The sequence below is a fragment of the Myxine glutinosa genome, chromosome 2 (assembly GCF_964187855.1).
Source record: "Myxine glutinosa chromosome 2, kmMyxGlut1.1, whole genome shotgun sequence".
NCBI classification, from domain to species: domain Eukaryota; kingdom Metazoa; phylum Chordata; class Myxini; order Myxiniformes; family Myxinidae; genus Myxine; species Myxine glutinosa.
The window spans coordinates 58,402,512-58,424,423 of record NC_136262.1 but is presented as its reverse complement, the minus strand read 5'-3'; the positions used below and the strand labels follow the sequence as shown (position 1 = coordinate 58,424,423).

Genomic DNA, 21,912 nt, shown 5'->3' with positions numbered 1-21,912 from the left:
AGTTAATAAAATGGTGGATATTACTACTCTCTCAAAGGGGTAAGCCACGCCCCCGGACCGATCGAATGTTACATACAAACACGCAAGATTTCAATTTTATAATTATATAGATAGATATCTATATATATATATATATATATATATATATATATATATATATATATATACACATATATATATATATATATATATATATATATATATATATATATATATATATATATATATATATATATATATATATATAACACAGTTTGTGTGTGTGTGTGTGTGTGTAATGTTACCGATAGACTCCTAAACGGAGAGGCTTACGTGCTTGATATTTTACATAGACATGGCCATTGAGTGTGGGACGAACATGGCCGAACTCAAAATATTTGACGATCCATATTTTTAATTCATATTTACCTCAGCGCATTTCAGCGCACGGAATCAACGGAATCAGAGCAGGTGGGCGCTGATTCGCTCAGAGCGATCACGTGATGACGCCATGAACGATATGACGCTATGAACGATATGACGCTATGACGCTATGAAAAAAAAAATCGCTCGCTTTGCTAAGGGGCTCGCTCCCCCCCCCCGTTCCCCCCCCCCCGTCCCCCTCCCCTCCCCCTCCCCTCCCCCGCCCGGCTATGCCGGGTACTTCTGCTAGTATATATATACAGACTTGGCATTTAATATGGAATATATATTTTTTCTTGACTTGGGTTTACTTTCTTAACTCAGTATATCAATCTGGTGAGTTTCTTTTACACTTTGGTGATTTATTTGTTAAAAGAACCATGTCACTGATTGTCTGTCGCAGCAAGAAGTCAACAACAGGATTATATCACAGGTGGCGTGGCAAAATGTACGGACAGGTGCATTTGATGATTGGCTTCACAGTCGGGTGTACAAGGGTTGTTGCGTTCTGTATTAGTGGAAAACAACTGCTGCACGTCTCCAAAGGTTATTGCCGCTTCCTCTGGAGATGGTCCATAAACTTGACAATGCTGTTTGTCATGGAGTGGTGGCTTTACGAAATTACGGCATGAAACAGCGTGCTATTGCTCGGCAGTATGGCATCACTCAAGGTCAGGTGTCAAAGATCCTGAAACGAAATGCTCAGAGGGGTGTCCCTACTCCAATGCCGAGGCCAGGACGTCCCCGCAGAACCACAAGGAGGGATTATCGCCAGCTGCACCGGTTAGTCCGCAATGGCCGTACCAAGTCAGCTAATCGGCTTAGGGCTGAGTGGCAGCAACTGACAAATGTGCCTGTATCCAGAAGGCTCGTCAACCAACGACTGGTTCAAGCAGGCTATCGTGCCAGGCGTCCCCTGAGAAAGCCACGCCTGACCAGACAACACCACCAGCACCGATTGCAGTGGGCCAGAGAGCACCGTCAATGGCAGCCAGGACACTGGAATCACGTGATCTTCAGTGACGAGTCGAGATTTCTGGTCTATCGTCAAGATGGCCACGTCCGAGTGCGCAGCCAAGTGCATGAAGCCTCCAACAAAGATTGTATAGTGCCAAGAGTCCAAGCTGGAGGTGGTGGGGTGACCGTTTGGGCTGCTTTTCATGCAGGGGGCAAAACTGACCTGGTTGTTCTGAATGGAAACCTGAACCAGTTCAAGTACAGGGCCATTCTGGAAGAAACATTGCTTCCATTTGCTCGTGCAGCCTTTCGAGGAAACTTTGTCTTCCAAGATGACAATGCACGGCCTCATCGTGCTCGCATGATCCAACACTTTCTTGCTGACCATGGTGTAGAGCATATGGAGTGGCCTGCCATGTCCCCGGATATGAATCCGACAGAGAACTTGTGGGCAGAATTAACGCGTCAAATCGACCACTTGGACCAGCAGCCGACCTCTGTGCGTGAATTGCAGCAGACTATTGTCACTGCATGGCAAGCGATTCCTGTCCAAACCTCGGCAAATCTCGTGAACAGCATGCCTCAACGTGTACGTGCTCTCCTGAATGCCCGTGGGGGTTACACGAAGTACTGAACTGTAATTTTGCTGTCCGTAATCCCAGTCGTAATTTAACTTTTGTTTTTGTTTAAAAAATTTTTGGCTAATGTGCAAAATAAAGAGATTCTTCTGGAAAACGTACAGAAGTTTAACACAGTACTGTCCGTGAATTGAGTTCGATATCAGTTTACATCACTTTCAAGGATCAATTTATTTGTTTCGAAATATCAAATGTGGTTTTTGATTCTTTTAAAGGTCACATTAACAAAATCTAGAATAATTTCAACATAATTCCAATGAACTTTTGGTTCTAAGACATCTTGAAAAGTAAGTTCACCCCCACAAAAAAAAATATTCCATATTAAATGCCAAGTCTGTATATTATATATATATATATATATATATATATATATATATATATATATATATATATATATATATAAAGTTAATAAAATCGAAAAACATGGGCAGACGGTGAACCTCGTCGAGGTGAAGCCTCGTGGACCCATGTGAGTATGTCTATTAATTACATACTTTTATTGACTATTGGAACGTATCTTTTAGAACTTCATACCCTTCAGACCTTTTAGACTCCTTCAGACCTTTTAGACCCTTTGAACCTTTTATGACTGTATACCCACTTAGACCCTTCAGATTTTTTCCCACCATTTCGACCCACTTCGATCCTTCTGAATTTTTGGACCTATCGCACAATATCATTAGACCACTTTAACACTTTTAAGAACCTTTTGACAATTGGATCCTCTTTGGACCCTTTTAGATTCCTTAAACCTTTGACTCCTTGGACCCTTTAGACCACTTAGACTCCAAATGACCTTTACACCCTTTAGACCCCTTATACCCCTCAGACATATTAGACCCTCTTTAGACAATTTAGACTCCAACTACTATTGGAAAATACCCTTTAGACCCCTATAAGATCTTTATGGAGCCCTGTACACCATACCTTTTGAAACACTTAGACCCTTTATATATTTACTCCCCTTAGACCCTTTAGATCTTTACTCCCTTTAGACCATTTAGATCTTTCTCATCTTAGACACTTTAGACACACCACACAAACATCTTGAAAGTCTTGCAATTACACAGACTCTCTGTCTGTCTGCCTGTGAGCAGGATATCTCAACAAATTGTGAACGGATTCTGACGAAATTTTGTAAACAGTTTGTGTGTATGACAAGGGCGAAATGATTTGATTTTGGTGAAAATCTGTAACTGCATCAGGCCGATCAGTAGGGCACACAACGTAAAGTGTTCACTCTGGTGGAGGTATGCATTCGACGATGCCATTCTCGTTGTTTTTTTTTGTTTGTTTGTCAATCATTGAATGAAGTTTGTCAATGGTACTGTATGCATTGTGACAACGAAGTGACTGACATTTTTGGATGACCTGCGAAGGTACCTCAAAATTAGACACATTTGCAATGACGCATGCACATGTCTTTCCTATAATAGAGACGTCATCACACAATGTTCATCATAAGGTTTGGTTTTAGAGGTCACTCGATGGTGTCGTTCAAGACAAATCCAAAGTAAGGACGTGTATGGACCTAGGAACTTGTGAAATGATGCGCAGGTTGAAAAGTAACCATTGCAGGACATTGCCAGTGCCACCACACATAAGGGGCACTTTGCAATGTTTATGTGCAATGCACTCTTGCAGAAGATTCTTGAAGTTTCTCGTAGAGTAAATTTATGCAATCGGTTTTACATTCATTCTTGGGTTTTCTCACGCCAAGGCAATGCTGTCTCCTGTCCAAGTTACTGCAATGAGAGGAGGAAACTTGGACAAAATGAGGTCCAAGTTGCCAGGTGCAACTTGTGGCATGACAGAGTGCTACATATAGGATACACATGGCAGGGTGATGGCGGTGTGAATTGCAGAGTGAACAAGAAAAAGAGCAATCAGGGATTGCAAACCCTCGCCAGGATTTATTTTCAGTGGTTTTTAAGGCTTTTGTGTTAAAACAAATATGGCGGCAGAACAACGTGACCGATGCCGTCATCATTATTTTTTTTCGAAACGAATTTATTCCTGGATTATGCTCAATAAATTTCATCTTGATCGGATGAAGATTTGTACTTGTCGAATTATGACGTCATAATTGAGGCACCGATGACATCATCATCAACATATTTTATTCCCCATGGAGAGTTCTTTACAATGAGCCATGTCTCAATTTTTTCTATTCAGCGCTTTCGGAGATATAGAGGTGCAATTTTTTTCGGTTTTTCCAAGATGGCGGCCGAACCACGTGACCTATGACGTCATAATTATCATTCAAAAATTATACAGGTGGAGTTGCGCCTATGGTGAAAATTTCCTGTCAATCGGACGAATGGTTGCAGAGAAAATCATATTTATTCTGTGCGGACAAACAAACAGACAAACTAGAACGCCACTCAGCAGAGCTCATACTCCAGCCGTGGGTCAAGTTGGAATAGTACGATTTCACAAAAGTTTGAGGGAGTAGTTCAGTGAGAACACAAGACAGACACTGCACAGATATATATTTAGAATATATAGAAGATAATGTTAAAAAAAAAAAACAAGGCAATTTCACTTACATTTTCGGATTCAGCGTTCAATTCCATATAGGTGAGTGTAGTTTGAGGCATGTGTGACTTCAAATAAAATTGTAAGCCAGGAAAAACGTCCGTTTCATTCCTTAGGGATACAACATGTAAAACTGGCCCAAACGTCACAACAAAACTCGCTCATTTTAGGTCGTACAAGCCAATGCGACCACTCATTCTTCTGGGAAGAATCCCGTGCACATGCTGGTCACACTTATAACTCACCTAAGTCTTTATAAGTTCATCAAATACTGACCGAATACACACTTTGGTGGTTTAAAAATGACAGAATATGTCTTTATTATATAAAAGAAAAAAAGAAAAAAAAGAACCTTGAAGACGACGCTGCTAACAAAATAAACCGCTCTAACGCATAACCATGAGTTTAAACTACATTTACAACAAATATGAAAACTATTTTCATATCACATTGTTAAATATAGAATATATAGAAAATAATGTTTAAAAAAAATGAGCCCTATCTTCCAATGATAAATCCTTCAAAAAATTCCTGGATCCGGAATAATATCCTGAGCTTCACCAAAAACTAATCAATTCTTCCTTTTCCCAAGGGCAATCATCCCACCAACTTTCATCCAAATCCGTTCAGAAATTTTCCAGATATCTTCTTCACAAACACACGAACACGCACACACACACCCACACACACACACACACACACACACACACACACACACACACACACACACACACACACACACACACACGGACACGATCGAATGCATTACTACCTGGCGGGAGTAATAAACGGACTCAAATGCAATACCCTCTCCTCTGGCGAGGGTAAAAATGAGGACTTGCAGAGTTATGGAGAAAGAGCATAAAAGGAGAAGGGGATGGAAAGAGAAAGTTATGGAGAAAGTGCATAAAAGGAGAAGGGGATGGAAAGAGAAAGCATGGGGGCCGACCGCAGGGGAGATGTACAAAAACACCCCCATTTTGCATACGTAATATATTGATGGTAATTTTGCACGGCCTCCGTCAATATCGGTACCGTTCATGGCCGCCGAAGCATTGCACATCCTGCCAGTTTGATTTTTTAAAAGAACGAGCAGCCGTTTAAACCCTACGTCATGACTCATTATTTGATCATCAGAAATGATGCAGAGACAAGCTGCTGAGCAGAGGGATTGCTTGCTCACTTGCAGGTCACCGTAAAAGCTGATGGAAAACGCAGGTGTTTGGGGCTGCAGACACTGGAGTCCATGAATGGTTCTAACCCATGAGATGTCACCAGCGAATTGAATTACATCCCGGCGAGGGAGATTCAAACTCAGCCAAGGCTATGGTGAGGCCGCGCGGTCCACACGCCTGCGCATAGTCGGGCTTTGTAGAGTCCTTGGCTCGAAGCCTCGACTTGTGTGCATGATAGACGGAACAGGATTTGAATGCTTTGGCCATGGAGCTCGTGCAGGCACAGCCTCGACTGTGCTTTGTTGTTGAAAAAAAAGAAAAAGATTTATAAAAAAAATAACATACGTATACAGACAGTCACGTGAAAAAGTAAGTACACCCCATGTAAAGTTTTGACTTTTTCAACATATTTCAACATACAACTATTTGATCTTCATTTCAACAATATTAATAGATAAAGGTGATATAATATAACAAATATCATGAAACATTTACATTTTGTAGTCCATTGTATAATTTAAATAAACATAAATGCAAATTTCGCATGTGGAAAAAGTAAGTACACCCTTGGCTCTAATAGGTGGTATTGCCCCCTTTGGCAGAAACAACCTCAAGTAGGCGTTTCTTATAACTGTCTACCAGTCTCTGACATCGACTGGGAGAAATTTTTGCCCACTCCTCCATGCAGAATTCTTTCAGCTGTGCGATGTTTGAGAGGTTTCTTGCATGCACAGCTCGTTTCAAATCCCCCCACAACATCTCGATGGGATTTAGATCCGGGCTTCGATTTGGCCATTCCAGAACCCTCCATTTCTTTCTTTTCAGCCATTCCTTGGTGGATTTACTGGTATGTTTAGGGTCATTGTCATGTTGCAAGGTCCACCTTCGGTTGAGCTTCAACTCTCTGACAGATGGCCTCACATTATACTCAAGCACCCTCTGGTACAATGAAGAATTCATAGTGGATTCTATGATGGTGAGCTTCCAAGGCCCTGATGCAGCAAAGCTGCTCCCAAACCATAATATTTCCACCACCATGCTTTACTGTTGGTATCAGGTTCTTGTGGTCAAATGCTGTCTTTGGTTTTCATCAAACATGTCTTCTGGTACTGTGGCCAAATAGCTCTACCTTTGACTCATCTGTCCAGAGCACATTGTTCCAGAAATGCTGGTCTTTGCCTAGGTGTTCATTGGCAAACTTTAGTCTTGCCCTGATGTTCTTTCTGGACAGCAAAGGTTTCCTCCTGGCACACCTCCCATGTAGATCAAATTTGTGCAGCCTCTTTCTTATGGTAGACTCGTGCACTTTGACATCAACAGTGGCAAGAGCTACCTGTAGGTCCCATGATGACATTCTGGGGGTTCTTAGTGTCATGTATGAAGCTGCAAATATTCACCGTTGTATCCCTACACCAGGACCGCATTGTATCCCTACGCCCCAGCTCGGATGGCGCTGCAGTCGGGCCTGTATCGGCAGAGTGAATAAACGTGTGCTACAATCGATCGTAGTTTGTCGAGATACCTTACATGGCGACGAGGATAAACATCTAGACCATGACTTCTTTCGGCCATATCGATGAATTCGACCCTCATGAGGGAGATTTTGGCACTTATTCTGAGCAGTTGTCCTTTTACTTCGAGGCGAACGGCATCACGACCGAAGCCCGGATGAAGGCCGTCTTCCTGGCCGTTTGTGGATGTGAGACGTTCACACTCGTTAAAAACCTGATTCGTCCTCAGACAATCCAGGAGCTCACGTATGCAGAGCTCAAGGCCGCTTTGAAGGAACATTGTAATCCATCTCCTTCAGTCATCCTGTGTAGGTTTAATTTTTACATGTGCAGACAGCATCAAGGTCAGTCGATCGCAGACTTCATTGCACACCTCAAAAAACTGTCACATCTGTGTGAGTTTAGGGACACGATTGATGACATGCTCCGTGATTTGCTGGTGGTTGGCATGTCCGATGACCGCACGCACTCTTAGACGCCTGTTGCTGAGAGAAGACTGAAGTTCCAAAATGCCAGAGACACCGCCATTTCCATGGAAAGTGCTGAACGCAACGCTACAAGCATCGGTGCCACTCGCTTGTCTGGTACCAGCCCTGCTGTGAATCGGTTGGATCATGATCAGCCAAAACGTTGGAACAAGTCTCATCGTCAGAAGCCAGTGCAGTCTCAAACACACAACAAATGTTTTCGGTGCAACGGAACGCACCCTCCGGAGACTTGTCGGTTCAAAGATGCGACCTGCCATTTTTGTTCGAAAACTGGCCATATTGCTCCAGCTTGCATCACTCGCAAATCGGGAAAAGAGAAAGCTGCTGACAAGAAGATTCATCAGTTTATCGGTTCGGAGGAACCTGAGTTTGACCAGGTGAGCTCTGTTTCCGACAACTCAGAATCGTATGACCTGCTTCATATTGATTTTCACCATAAGCGGGACCCTCTTCTTGCCACTGTTGCCGTCAACAATCGACCATTGCAAATGGAGGTCGACACTGGTGCGGCCGTCTCGCTAATCAGCCATGCTGTTTTCACAAACCTGTGGAGTGATGCTGTCCGACCCCATGTGAAACCTACTACCTATGGACACTCCAACTATACAGGTGAGAAGATTGTTCCCTGTGACATCACGGTGGGCTACGATAACCGTGAGTTTCACCTACCCCTGATCATCATTCCTGGAAAGGGCCCTTCCTTACTCAGCAGGAACTGGTTGAGCATAATTCGACTGAAGTGGAAAAGCATTCATCAACTCCGGGCAGCCAACGTTTCTCCTACCGCAGCATACACACTCAAAAATGTGCTGGATACGTACCCGGATGTCTTCAAGGATGAGCTTGGAACCTTGAAAGGACATACGGCTAAACTCAGTGTTGACCGGGATGCCAATCCTATATTTTGCAGAGCTCGCTCAGTCCCGTTCGCCTGGCGGGAGCGGAATGACAAGGACTTTGGATCATCTTGAAAATCTGGGCATCATCGAGCAAATCCAGTATGCCGAATGGGCGGCGCCCATCGTTCCGGTCATCAAATCGGACCAGTCCATCCGCATATGTGGAGATTATAAAATGACCGTGAACAAGTGTTCTTCATTGGATAAATATCCAATCCCGAGGATCGAAGACCTCTATGCTCGTCTCACGGGAGGCAAGACTTTTACGAAACTCGATCTCAAATCCGCCTATCTACAGCTCTGCTTGGACGAGAATTCGAAACAGTATCTTACCATCAACACACATCGTGGGTTGTACAGGTACCACCGACTCAGTTTTGGAGTGAAATCTGCACCTTGAATTTATCAGCGTGTCATGGACAGTTTGTTTGACACCGAACGCAACGTCGTTTGTTACCAGGATGATATTCTGGTTACTGGTCGTATGGACGCGGAAGATCTACAAAACCTGGATAGAGTTCTGAAGAAGATTTCGGACTCCGGCCTACGTTTGCGTCGAGACAAGTGCAAGTTTATGGTGCCATCACTTACGTACCTGGGTCATACAATTGATGCCGAGGTTCTACACCCGACAGATGAGAAAGTCCGAGCTATCAAGGATGCTCCTGCTCCACGAGACATGAACGAATTGAAGTCATACCTCGGTTTGCTTCAGTTCTATGGTCGTTACATCCCGAATGTGACCGACGTTTTGGGCCCCCTTTATCGGTTTTTGAGGAAAGGAGTCTCCTGGAGCTGGGGGTCTACTGAATAATCAGCATTCCAGACCTCTAAGGATCTGCTCAAGTCGTCCAATGTTCTCATTCATTTTGATCCAGAGAAGGATCTTGTGCTGACATGTGATGCCTGTCGGTATGGAGTGGGGAGTGTATTATCACACGTGATGCTTGATGGTACGGAAAGACCTGTTGCATTTGCATCCAGAATGTTGTCCCCGGCAGAGAAGAACTATTCCCAACTTGATAAGGAAGGATTGGGAATCGTTTTCGGCGTCAGCAAATTTCGCCAGTACCTTCTTGGACATCATTTCACGATTCGCACTGATCACAAGCCGCTGATCAGTCTGTTTGGTCCAACTAAGGCGACATCTGACACACTACCACCCAGGATCATCCGCTGGTCCCTGTTTCTCGCTGCTTTTGACTACACCATATGTTATAAGCCCGGATCATCTATCACAAATGCAGATGCCATGAGTCGGTTACCCCTTCCAGAATCCGTTGATGATTCGCCTACACCAGGATCCATTATCGCACTGATGGATCATCTGGAAGATTGTGCTGTCGATTCCGGCCAGATCCGCACTCATACTCGACGAGACCCCGTTCTGTCCAGAACTGTCCAGGCTGTACAGCTTGGATGGCATTTGCTACCTGAGGGTGACCCAGCTTTTGCGGCTTTTAAAGCACGTAAAAACGAACTCAGCGTGGAAAAATGGTTGCCTACTCTGGGGATGTCGTGTCGTGATCCCGGAAAATCTGCGTTCCAAGGTCATGGATTAAATCCATGACTGTCACCTCGGGATTGTGAAGATGAAGTCACTCGCTAGAAACTATGTGTGGTGGGCGAATCTTGCTGCTGTTATCGAACATCATGTTCAGCATTGTTACCCCTGCCAGAGCACCCGGAATACACCTGCGAAAGCGCCATTGCATCCCTGGGAATGGCCCAGCGAACCGTGGCATCGCCTACATCTCGATTATGCCAGGCATATTAACGGCAGCATGATTCTAATAATTATGGACGCGCACACAAAATGGATTGATGCCGATGTGACGCGTGGTACTTCGTCAGCCATTGTCATCGAAAGACTCAGACGCTGTTTCGCCACTCATGGTCTGCCCAAGATGATCGTGAATGATAACAGTTCGTGTTTTTCCAGTTCCGAGTTTGCCGAGTTCACACGTCGGAACGGCATCAAACATAAGTTTGTCAGCCCACATCACCAGGCTTCAAATGGCTTGGCCGAACGATCCGTGGGAATCATCAAATCCGGATTGCAGAAACTTGAGGAGGGAACCCTGGAAACAAAGCTTTCTCATCTCCTGTTCAAATACCACATCACGCCACCATCAACAACCAGTGCAGCTCCGTCTGAGTTATTGATGAAACGACACTTGAGATCGACACTTGACAATCTCAAACCAGACATATCATTTAACGTTTATCAGAGCCAGCTTAATCAAAAGTTGGTGCACGATAAGACGTCCAACAGTCGCTGTATCAACATTGGAGATCCAGTGTTTGCCCGAAATTTTGGTGCAGGTGCGACGTGGCTACCGGGGGACATCATCGAGAAGCCAGGTCCACTGTCCTGCGTGATTCGCCTGCAGGACGGCCGCGAAATTCGTCGACATCAGGACCACATAACCTACTGTCACTGTGAGTCGATAGAGCCTGCAGCATCGTCACAGTCAGGACAACAGTTCGACCCGCCACTGCCGGAGATCGTCGTGGCCGCTCCAGCCGGCTCGGATGCCCTGAAAACCTCTGCGAACGCTACACCCTTCGTGGAGACCAAAGGAATCACATCGGACTCTGTATCCCTTGGTGCACCGCCACCCAAAGGGATCACCTCGGACTTTGTATCCACTGGTACACCGCGACGCTCAATGCGTGAGAGAAAAGCACCCGACCGGTTGAATCTTTGAAGATGTTTTTTGTCACGTTGACACATGTTCTATTTTCACGTTGACACATGTTCTATTTTCACGTTGACACATGTTCTATTTTCACGTATTTTCATTATTCTCTTAATCGTTTGCACACATATTTTCACATGTTTTGGAAATGTTGCTTTTGAAATGTCAATTCTGGAAATCTAGCACGTATTGCTCTTGGTAATTTTGGAGTGAAAGGGGAGGATGTCATGTATGAAGCTGCAAATATTCACCGTTGTATCCCTACACCGGGACCGCATTGTATCCCTACGCCCCAGCTCGGATGGTGCTACAGTTATTCGGGCCTGTATCGGCAGAGTGAATAAACATGTGCTACAATCGATCGTAGTTTGTTGAGATACCTTACACTTAGAGACTTATTTCAGCATCTTGCGGTCTGCTCTCGGGCTGAACTTGCTGGGGCGGCCTGGCCTGAACAAGTTGGCAGTTGTTTGGAATCTTCTCCACTTGTAAATGATCTTCCGGACAGTCGAATGATTGATTTCAAATTGTTTGGAGATCTTTTTAAATCTCTTCCCAGACTCGTTGGCATCTATAACCATCTTTCTGAAGGCCTCAGAGAGCTCTTTTGATCTAGGCATGGTGACGCCGCACACTTCAACAACAAAGAGCAAACCAAACTAAATGTCTGAGGTTTCAATAAGACAGGTTCCTCCAAGATCCTCTCTAACGATGTTCTAATCATTTGCACCTGAGCTGGTTCACCTGATTCTAATTTTAGGTATTTGAAGTAGTGATAAATAATGTAGGGGTGTACTTACTTTTTCCACATGCGAAATTTGCATTTATGTTTATTTAAATTATACACTGGACTACAAAATGTAAAAGTTTCATTATATTTGTTACATTATATCACCTTTATCTATCAATATTGTTGAATTGAAGATCAAATAGCTGTATGTTGAAATATGTTGAAAAAGTCTAAACTTTACATGGGGTGTACTTACTTTTTCACATGACTGTATATATATATATATATATATATATATATATATATATATATATATATATATATAGATATATACACAAACACATGTATCTATCTATAATTCCAGTAATCTCTGTGTGTTTGTTTGTACGTTTGTACGTTTGTTTGTTTGTCTGTGACCGCTGTTTCTCGACAACCACGGGTCCGATATACTTTAAACTTGCCAGGTATATTGCTGGGGACCCGAGGATGTGCCTTTTCAAGGTTTGAAATTAATCGGACAAGTACTTACCGAGCTATGGCGATTTAGCCGTTCGCCGTTCGCTTTGGCGTTGCGAATGGACCAAACCATTGCATGTAAATAGAGGGGGGGGGGGGGGGTTCTGTGGTCGTTGCGAATGGACCAAACCATTCATGTAAATAGAGGGGGGGGGGTTCTGTGGTCGTTACTGCCACGTGGTTTCAAAGTTTTTTTTTGTTGTTGTTGTTTGCACGCATGTTTTTTTGCATCCACGTACGGGCACGCCCTAGGATGTTTACACACACACACCCCTACACAAATTTTTTTTTTTTTTTTTTTTTGGCAAGGAACGGGCACCCACGTACGGGCACGTCCTAGCTTATATATAGTACGGGCATGCCCTAGTGTATATAATGCCTCACAGCAAACTCGTTTTCCTAAGAAACTTGTTCTATCAATTGGATTTCTGCTTCAATAAGGCATTGAAGAATGCTCTGCAGTCTGATGGGGGAAATATGCTACAAAAGCTTTGTCATCTATTATACCTGCCACCAGGAAATGTGATAAAATTCTCATCCGATTTGCATCATGTCGAGAAATCTGAGATTTGTTTCTGTAAGTGGACATAATAAGTCACCGCTGCACACATCCCTCCCTGGCAAGTGAAGGACGAAAATGTCCGCCTGCAGGTGCACGCGCACTCGTAAATGTGGCAATCCAATGAGAAACTGTGTGGTCTCATCTTTCACTGTTCACTTTATTCACAACTTGGGAGGTCTCAGGTGTAATGTAGGCCTCGCCAATTGTAGAATCGCAGGGTATTGTCATTCCAGCTGTCCTAGTGATGTCATGCTTGTAGGTTTTGCTCCCTTTTATCCAATTTCAGGGGCAAGGTGACATCATAGGAATGCCTAAACATTGCAGAGGAACAAGACTTTCCCCCTACCTGAATAACCACAGGAACCTTCAAAATGTATTAGATCAGATCCACAGAACGCACAATTGCATAAACATATTTGTGCTACCTTGGTGGTTACTTTGGTGTAAACTCGCGCAGCAATGGGAGTAAAGTTATGACAATAGTCCGGGCAACGACTGGATTCACAGAATTGCCCCAAACAGGAATGTGCTCAACCCCTGAGGTCTACAGGACCACCCTTTAGCTCTTTCGGTGTGTCACGGCATCACACTCCTGGGATGTTTGACACCTTGAACCAACATGTCAGCTCTCAGGGAATGCTCAGCAACATTTATCTTACTTTAATTCACCAAATGTCTGTCCGTCTGTCTTTCTGTCCGTCCGTTCCCAGGTACCGCAAAAACGGCTGAACCGATCGCAACGAAATTTTGGGTGGGTAATCCTGGGACCCCCTAGAGTAAAATAGGTTGTATTGTTTTTCAAATTTTTTCCCAATTTTCCAATTTTTCCAATTTTTCCAATTTTTCAGTTTTTCCAAACACGATGGAATAATATTTACCGATATGAACAGTGATGTGGCTTTTATTGAAATTCTACAAATACTGTTTAGATTTTGATGAATGGCGTGTGATATGATTTTACGGATGCTTATATGAATCGTTAAAAATAAAATAAAACTTCAATTTCTGATATTTTTCCTTTTCATTTGGGCCTCCCAATTGAAGCCCCGCCCATAGGGCGGGTACCGTTGCTAGTTTATATAATCCAACCTTTAGTTTAGCAACTCCTATCTAATTGTGTCATGAATTTCAGAAATCAAATGTGCTTCTACATGTATGCCTACAGCTTCAATGAAAGGAAATTGAACTCACCCCGGGTTAATCTCTGGCCGCAAAACAGTGTTTGGTGAAGATCATGACCAAAGAACAAGGCACAGTGCTGGTGTGACCAATGGTAACCTCTCTTTCACACTCTGTGTCAACATGACGGTGAGCAGGTCCCGCTTTGCTGGAAAGACAAACACAAGCAGAGCAATGTGCATTCTGTTTATACCCAGGCTTCCAAACTGCAGGAATGCCACAGGCCTCTGCAGCTCCTGCATTTGACTGAACAGGTAACAGCTTCTTTTTTTCCCCTGGAATTTTTCCAGGTGATGCAACAATGCCTGGAAGACAGGAATGTTTTCCCTCCAGACAAACAAACTGGCGTCGTCGGGACTGTACTTCGAATATTGCTGTAGATATCCTTGAAGAACAGAATGTATCGCCTAGGCCTCCACCACCACACCACCTGAGACCACACCACACCACACCACCTGCACACCTCCACACCTACACCACCACACCACCTGCACACAACCTGAGACCAGACCACCTGCACACCTCCACACCCACACCACCACACCACACCACCACACCACCTGCACACCTCCACACCCACACCACCACATCACACCCACACCACACCACACCACACCACACCTCCACACCACACCACCTGCACACCTCCACACCCACACCTGCACACCACACCACCACACCACCTGCACACCTCCACACCCACACCACCACATCACACCCACACCACACCACACCACACCACACCTCCACACCACACCACCTGCACACCTCCACACCCACACCTGCACACCACCTGAGACCACACCACCTGCACACCTCCAACCCCACACCACCACACCACACTCCACCACCACACCACCTGCACACCTCCATACCCACACCACACCACACCACACCACCACACCACACCACCTGCACACCTCCACACCCACACCACCTGAGACCACACCACCTGCACACCTCCACACCCACACCGCCACACCACCTGCACACCTCCACACCCACACCACCACACCACACCCACACCTCCACCACCACACCACCTGAGACCACACCACACCACACCTCCACACCACACCACCTGCACACCTCCACCACCACACCACCTGAGACCACACCACACCACACCTCCACACCACACCACCTGCACACCTCCACACCCCCACCACACCACACCACCTGCACACCTCCACACCCACACCACACCATCACACCTCCACACCACACCACCTGCACACCTCCACATCCTCACCACACCACACCACCACACCACACCACACCTCCTCCACACCACACCACACCACCTGCACACCTCCTGAGATTCATGAAGCGGTGTTTATGGTTCCCGTTTGTGAATTGTCTGATCAAATGGAGTTGTTTTAGGTGAGGAAAACTATTTGAGACCTTGGGGCACGATTCTGTCCAAGATGGATGCCAGCAGAATGTTCGTTCAATAATTTTGGAAATTATCCTGACACAAGATGGTTAACTTTTGGTCTAATGCACCTTGAATGGTTAACTTCCACAGTGGTGAGGATAGCTGGGTTAATGTCTCTTTTGGAGGCCTGCAGTTTCAGGAGATACTGAATACAACACCTGCGGAGAAACCAGGCTTGGCAACAGCAAGTGTTAAGGTACGAGATGATTTTGCCAATGCTGGAATTAAGTAATATAATTATAAAATGACAAGAAGGAAAACAGTTCGCTTCCCTAAAAATGATGTTTCCGAGGCCCAGTTCAGGGCTTGGCGAGGGATGGTGCAATGAAAACACTGGTGGGATCTCCATGGTAATTGTTGCTATGGAAACAAATAACTCCAAACAGATGCCCGAAATTGCTGGAACATGTATTTCTTTTGATTTCAGAAAACCTTACACCTTTCGAAGGTGAAGTGTTGAACTAGATTGTCAATGAAACCATTTGCTTGCTTCAACCATTGTTGATAGCTGAGTGGTTGTTTTATTGTTGTTGTTGTTGTTGTTGTTGTGTTCAAACATGTGTTGATTTGCCATTCAGACATCGTTTTGTTTATCCTATTTCAGGGAGGAATATGTGCATTGATGTGGGTAGAGATGTGAGGGAGGGATGTGAGTGAGGGATGTGGGTAGAGATGTGAGGGAGGAATGTGTGAGGGATGTGGGTAGCGATGTGAGGGAGGGATGTGAGTGAGGGATGTGGGTAGAGATGTGAGGGAGGGATGTGAGTGAGGGATGTGGGTAGCGATGTGAGGGAGGGATGTGAGTGAGGGATGTGGGTAGAGATGTGAGGGAGGGATGTGGGTAGCGATGTGAGTGAGGGATGTGGGTAGCGATGTGAGTGAGGGATGTGGGTAGAGATGTGAGTGAGGGATGTGGGTAGCGATGTGAGTGAGGGATATGGGTAGCGATGTGACGGAGGGATGTGGATAGAGATGTGAGTGAGGGATGTGGGTAGCGATGTGAGTGAGGGATATGGGTAGTGATGTGAGGGAGGGATGTGGGTAGAGATGTGAGGGAGGGATGTGGGTAGAGATGTGAGGGAGGGATGTGGGTAGCGATGTGAGGGAGGGATGTGGGTAGAGATGTGAGTGAGGGATATGGGTAGCGATGTGAGGGAGGGATGTGGGTAGCGATGTGAGTGAGGAATGTGGGTAGCGATGTGAGTGAGGGATGTGGGTAGGATTGTGTGTGAGGGATATGGGTAGAGATGTGAGGGAGGGATGCGGGTAGAGATGTGAGTGAGGGATGTGGGTAGAGATGTGAGTGAGGGATGTGGGTAGCGATGTGAGTGAGGGATGTGGGTAGAGATGCGAGTGAGGGATATGGGTAGAGATGTGAGGGAGGGATGTGGGTAGCGATGTGAGTGAGGGATGTGGGTAGCGATGTGAGTGAGGGATATGGGTAGAGATGTGAGTGAGGGATGTGGGTAGCGATGTGAGTGAGGGATGTGGGTAGCGATGTGAGTGAGGGATGTGGGTAGAGATGTGAGTGAGGGATATGGGTAGAGATGTGAGGGAGGGATGCGGGTAGAGATGTGAGTGAGGGATGTGGGTAGAGATGTGAGTGAGGGATGTGGGTAGCGATGTGAGTGAGGGATGTGGGTAGAGATGTGAGGGAGGGATGTGGGTAGAGATGTGAGGGAGGGATGTGGGTAGCGATGTGAGGGAGGGATGTGGGTAGCGATGTGAGTGAGGGATGTGGGTAGAGATGTGAGGGAGGGATGTGGGTAGCGATGTGAGTGAGGGATGTGGGTAGCGATGTGAGTGAGGGATCTGGGTAGAGATGTGAGTGAGGGATGTGGGTAGTGATGTGATGGAGGGATGTGGGTAGAGATGTGAGTGAGGGATGTGATGGAGGGATGTGGGTAGAGATGTGAGTGAGGGATGTGGGTAGAGATGTGAGTGAGGGATGTGGGTAGGGATGTGAGTGAGGGATGTGGGTAGTGATGTGATTGAGCGATGTGGGTAGAGGTGTGAGTGAGGGGTGTGGGTAGGGATGTGAGGGAGGGATGTGGGTAGAGATGTGAGTGAGGGATGTGGGTAGAGATGTGAGTGAGGGATGTGGGTAGTGATGTGAGGGAGGGATGTGGGTAGAGATGTGAGTGAGGGATGTGGGTAGAGATGTGAGTGAGGGATGTGGGTAGTGTTGTGAGTGAGGGATGTGGGTAGAGATGTGAGTGAGGGATGTGGGTAGAGATGTGAGTGAGGGATGTGGGTAGAGATGTGAGGGAGGGATGTGGGTAGCGATGTGAGGGAGGGATGTGGGTAGAGATGTGAGGGAGGTATGTGGGTAGAGATGTGAGTGAGGGATGTGGGTAGTGATGTGAGGGAGGGATGTGGGTAGAGATGTGAGGGAGGGATGTGAGGGAGGGATGTGGGTAGAGATGTGAGTGAGGGATGTGGGTAGGGATGTGAGTGAGGGATGTGGGTAGTGATGTGAGTGAGGGATGTGGGTAGAGATGTGAGTGAGGGATGTGGGTCGCGTTGTGAGTGAGGGATGTGGGTAGAGATGTGAGGGAGGGATGTGGGTAGCGATGTGAGTGAGGTATGTGGGTAGGGATGTGAGTGAGGGATCTGGGTAGAGATGTGAGTGAGGGATGTGGGTAGAGATGTGAGGGAGGGATGTGGGTAGTGATGTGATGCAGGGATGTGGGTAGAGATGTGAGGGAGGGATGTGGGTAGAGATGTGAGGGAGGGATGTGGGTAGAGATGTGAGGGAGGGATGTGGGTAGAGATGTGAGTGAGGGATATGGGTAGCGATGTGAGGGAGGGATGTGGGTAGCGATGTGAGTGAGGGATGTGGGTAGCGATGTGAGTGAGGGATGTGGGTAGGATTGTGTGTGAGGGATATGGGTAGAGATGTGAGGGAGGGATGCGGGTAGAGATGTGAGTGAGGGATGTGGGTAGAGATGTGAGTGAGGGATGTGGGTAGCGATGTGAGTGAGGGATGTGGGTAGGGATGCGAGTGAGGTATATGGGTAGAGATGTGAGGGAGGGATGTGGGTAGCGATGTGAGTGAGGGATGTGGGTAGCGATGTGAGTGAGGGATGTGGGTAGAGATGTGAGTGAGGGATATGGGTAGAGATGTGAGGGAGGGATGCGGGTAGGGATGTGAGTGAGGGATGTGGGTAGAGATGTGAGTGAGGGATGTGGGTAGCGATGTGAGTGAGGGATGTGGGTAGAGATGTGAGGGAGGGATGTGGGTAGAGATGTGAGGGAGGGATGTGGGTAGCGATGTGAGGGAGGGATGTGGGTAGAGATGTGAGTGAGGGATGTGGGTAGAGATGTGAGGGAGGGATGTGGGTAGCGATGTGAGTGAGGGATGTGGGTAGAGATGTGAGTGAGGGATCTGGGTAGAGATGTGAGTGAGGGATGTGGGTAGTGATGTGATGGAGGGATGTGGGTAGAGATGTGAGTGAGGGATGTGATGGAGGGATGTGGGTAGAGATGTGAGTGAGGGATGTGGGTAGAGATGTGAGTGAGGGATGTGGGTAGAGATGTGAGTGAGGGATGTGGGTAGTGATGTGATTGAGCGATGTGGGTAGAGGTGTGAGTGAGGGATGTGGGTAGAGATGTGAGGGAGGTATGTGGGTAGGGATGTGAGTGAGGGATGTGGGTAGAGATGTGAGTGAGGGATGTGGGTAGTGATGTGAGGGAGGGATGTGGGTAGAGATGTGAGTGAGGGATGTGGGTAGAGATGTGAGTGAGGGATGTAGGTAGTGTTGTGAGTGAGGGATGTGGGTAGAGATGTGAGTGAGGGATGTGGGTAGAGATGTGAGTGAGGGATGTGGGTAGAGATGTGAGGGAGGGATGTGGGTAGAGATGTGAGGGAGGTATGTGGGTAGAGATGTGAGTGAGGGATGTGGGTAGTGATGTGAGGGAGGGATGTGGGTAGAGATGTGAGGGAGGGATGTGAGGGAGGGATGTGGGTAGAGATGTGAGTGAGGGATGTGGGTAGGGATGTGAGTGAGGGATGTGGGTAGTGATGTGAGTGAGGGATGTGGGTAGAGATGTGAGTGAGGGATGTGGGTAGCGTTGTGAGTGAGGGATGTGGGTAGAGATGTGAGGGAGGGATGTGGGTAGCGATGTGAGTGAGGTATGTGGGTAGGGATGTGAGTGAGGGATCTGGGTAGAGATGTGAGTGAGGGATGTGGGTAGAGATGTGAGGGAGGGATGTGGGTAGTGATGTGATGGAGGGATGTGGGTAGAGATGTGAGGGAGGGATGTGGGTAGAGATGTGAGGGAGGGATGTGGGTAGAGATGTGAGTGAGGGATGTGGGTAGTGTTGTGAGTGAGGGATGTGGGTAGAGATGTGAGTGAGGGATGTGGGTAGAGATGTGAGTGAGGGATGTGGGTAGTGATGTGAGGGAGGGATGTGGGTAGAGATGTGAGGGAGGGATGTGGGTAGAGATGTGAGGGAGGGATGTGGGTAGTGATGTGAGTGAGGGATGTGGGTAGAGATGTGAGGGAGGGATGTGGGTAGAGATGTGAGGGAGGGATGTGAGGGAGGGATGTGAGGGAGGGATGTGGGTGGAGATGTGAGTGAGGGATGTGGGTAGTGATGTGAGTGAGGGATGTGGGTAGAGATGTGAGGGCGGGATGTGGGTAGTGATGTGATGGAGGGATGTGGGTAGCGATGTGAGTGAGGGATGTGGGTAGTGATGTGAGTGAGGGATGTGGGTAGGGATGTGAGGGAGGGATGTGGGTAGTGATGTGATGGAGGGATGTGGGTAGAGATGTGAGTAAGGGATGTGGGTAGCGATGTGAGTGAGGGATGTGGGTAGTGATGTGAGGGAGGGATGTGGGTAGAGATGTGAATGAGGGATGTGGGTAGAGATGTGAGTGAGGGATCTGGGTAGGGTTGTGAGTGAGGGATGTGGGTAGTGATGTGAGTGAGGGATGTGGGTAGAGATGTGAGTGAGGGATCTGGGTAGAGATGTGAGTGAGGGATGTGGTTAGAGATGTGAGGGAGGGATGTGGGTTGTGATGTGATGGAGGGATGTGGGTAGAGATGTGAGTGAGGGATGTGGGTAGAGATGTGAGTGAGGGATCTGGGTAGTGATGTGAGTGAGAGATGTGGGTGGAGATGTGAGTGAGGGATGTGGGTAGAGATGTGAGGGAGGGATGTGGGTAGAGATGTGAGTGAGGGATACTGGTAGAGATGTGAGTGAGGGGTGTGGGTAGTGATGTGAGTGAGGGATGTGGGTAGAGATGTGAGGGAGGGATGTGGGTAGTGATGTGAGTGAGAGATGTGGGTGGAGATGTGAGTGAGGGATGTGAGTGAGGGATGTGGGTAGAGATGTGAGTAAGGGATTTGGGTAGAGATGTGAGTGAGTGATCCTGGTAGAGATGTGAGTGAGGGGTGTGGGTAGTGATGTGAGTGAGGGATGTGGGTAGAGATGTGAGGGACGGATGTGGGTAGTGATGTGATGGAGGGATGTGGGTAGTGATGTGAGAGATGTGGGTAGAGATGTGAGTGAGGGATCCTGGTAGAGATGTGAGTGAGGGGTGTGGGTAGTGATGTGAGTGAGGGATGTGGGTAGTGATGTGAGGGAGGGATGTGGGTAGTGATGTGATGGAGGGATGTGGGTAGTGATGTGATGGAGGGATGTGGGTAGTGATGTGAGTGAGGGGTGTGGGTAGTGATGTGAGTGAGGGATGTGGGTAGAGATGTGAGGGAGGGATGTGGGTAGTGATGTGATGGAGGGATGTGGGTAGAGATGTGAGTGAGGGATCTGGGTAGTGATGTGAGTGAGAGATGTGGGTGGAGATGTGAGTGAGGGATGTGAGTGAGGGATGTGGGTAGAGATGTGAGTAAGGGATGTGAGTGAGGGATGTGGGTAGAGATGTGATTAAGGGATGTGGGTAGAGATGTGAGTGAGGGATCCTGGTAGAGATGTGAGTGAGGGGTGTGGGTAGTGATGTGAGTGAGGGATGTGGGTAGAGAATGTGAGGGAGGGATGTGGGTAGTGATGTGATGGAGGGATGTGGGTAGTGATGTGAGTGAGGGATGTGGGTAGAGATGTGAGTGAGGGATCTGGGTAGTGATGTGAGTGAGGTATGTGGGTAGAGATGTGAGGGAGGGATGTGGGTAGTGATGTGATGGAGGGATGTGGGTAGAGATGTGAGTGAGGGATG

At 46.9% G+C, this 21,912-nt stretch overlaps 1 long non-coding RNA gene across 1 annotated transcript in view; it reads left to right on the top strand.

Annotated features, from left to right (window-relative positions):
• The first annotated feature begins 14,504 nt into the window (after positions 1-14,504).
• Positions 14,505-21,912, top strand: part of LOC144890890 (uncharacterized) — a 39,757-nt gene continuing 32,349 nt past the window's right edge. Inside the window, exon 1 of the long non-coding RNA XR_013622563.1 lies at positions 14,505-14,551. This is a non-coding gene — a long non-coding RNA (uncharacterized LOC144890890). The remainder of the gene's footprint in view (positions 14,552-21,912) is intronic.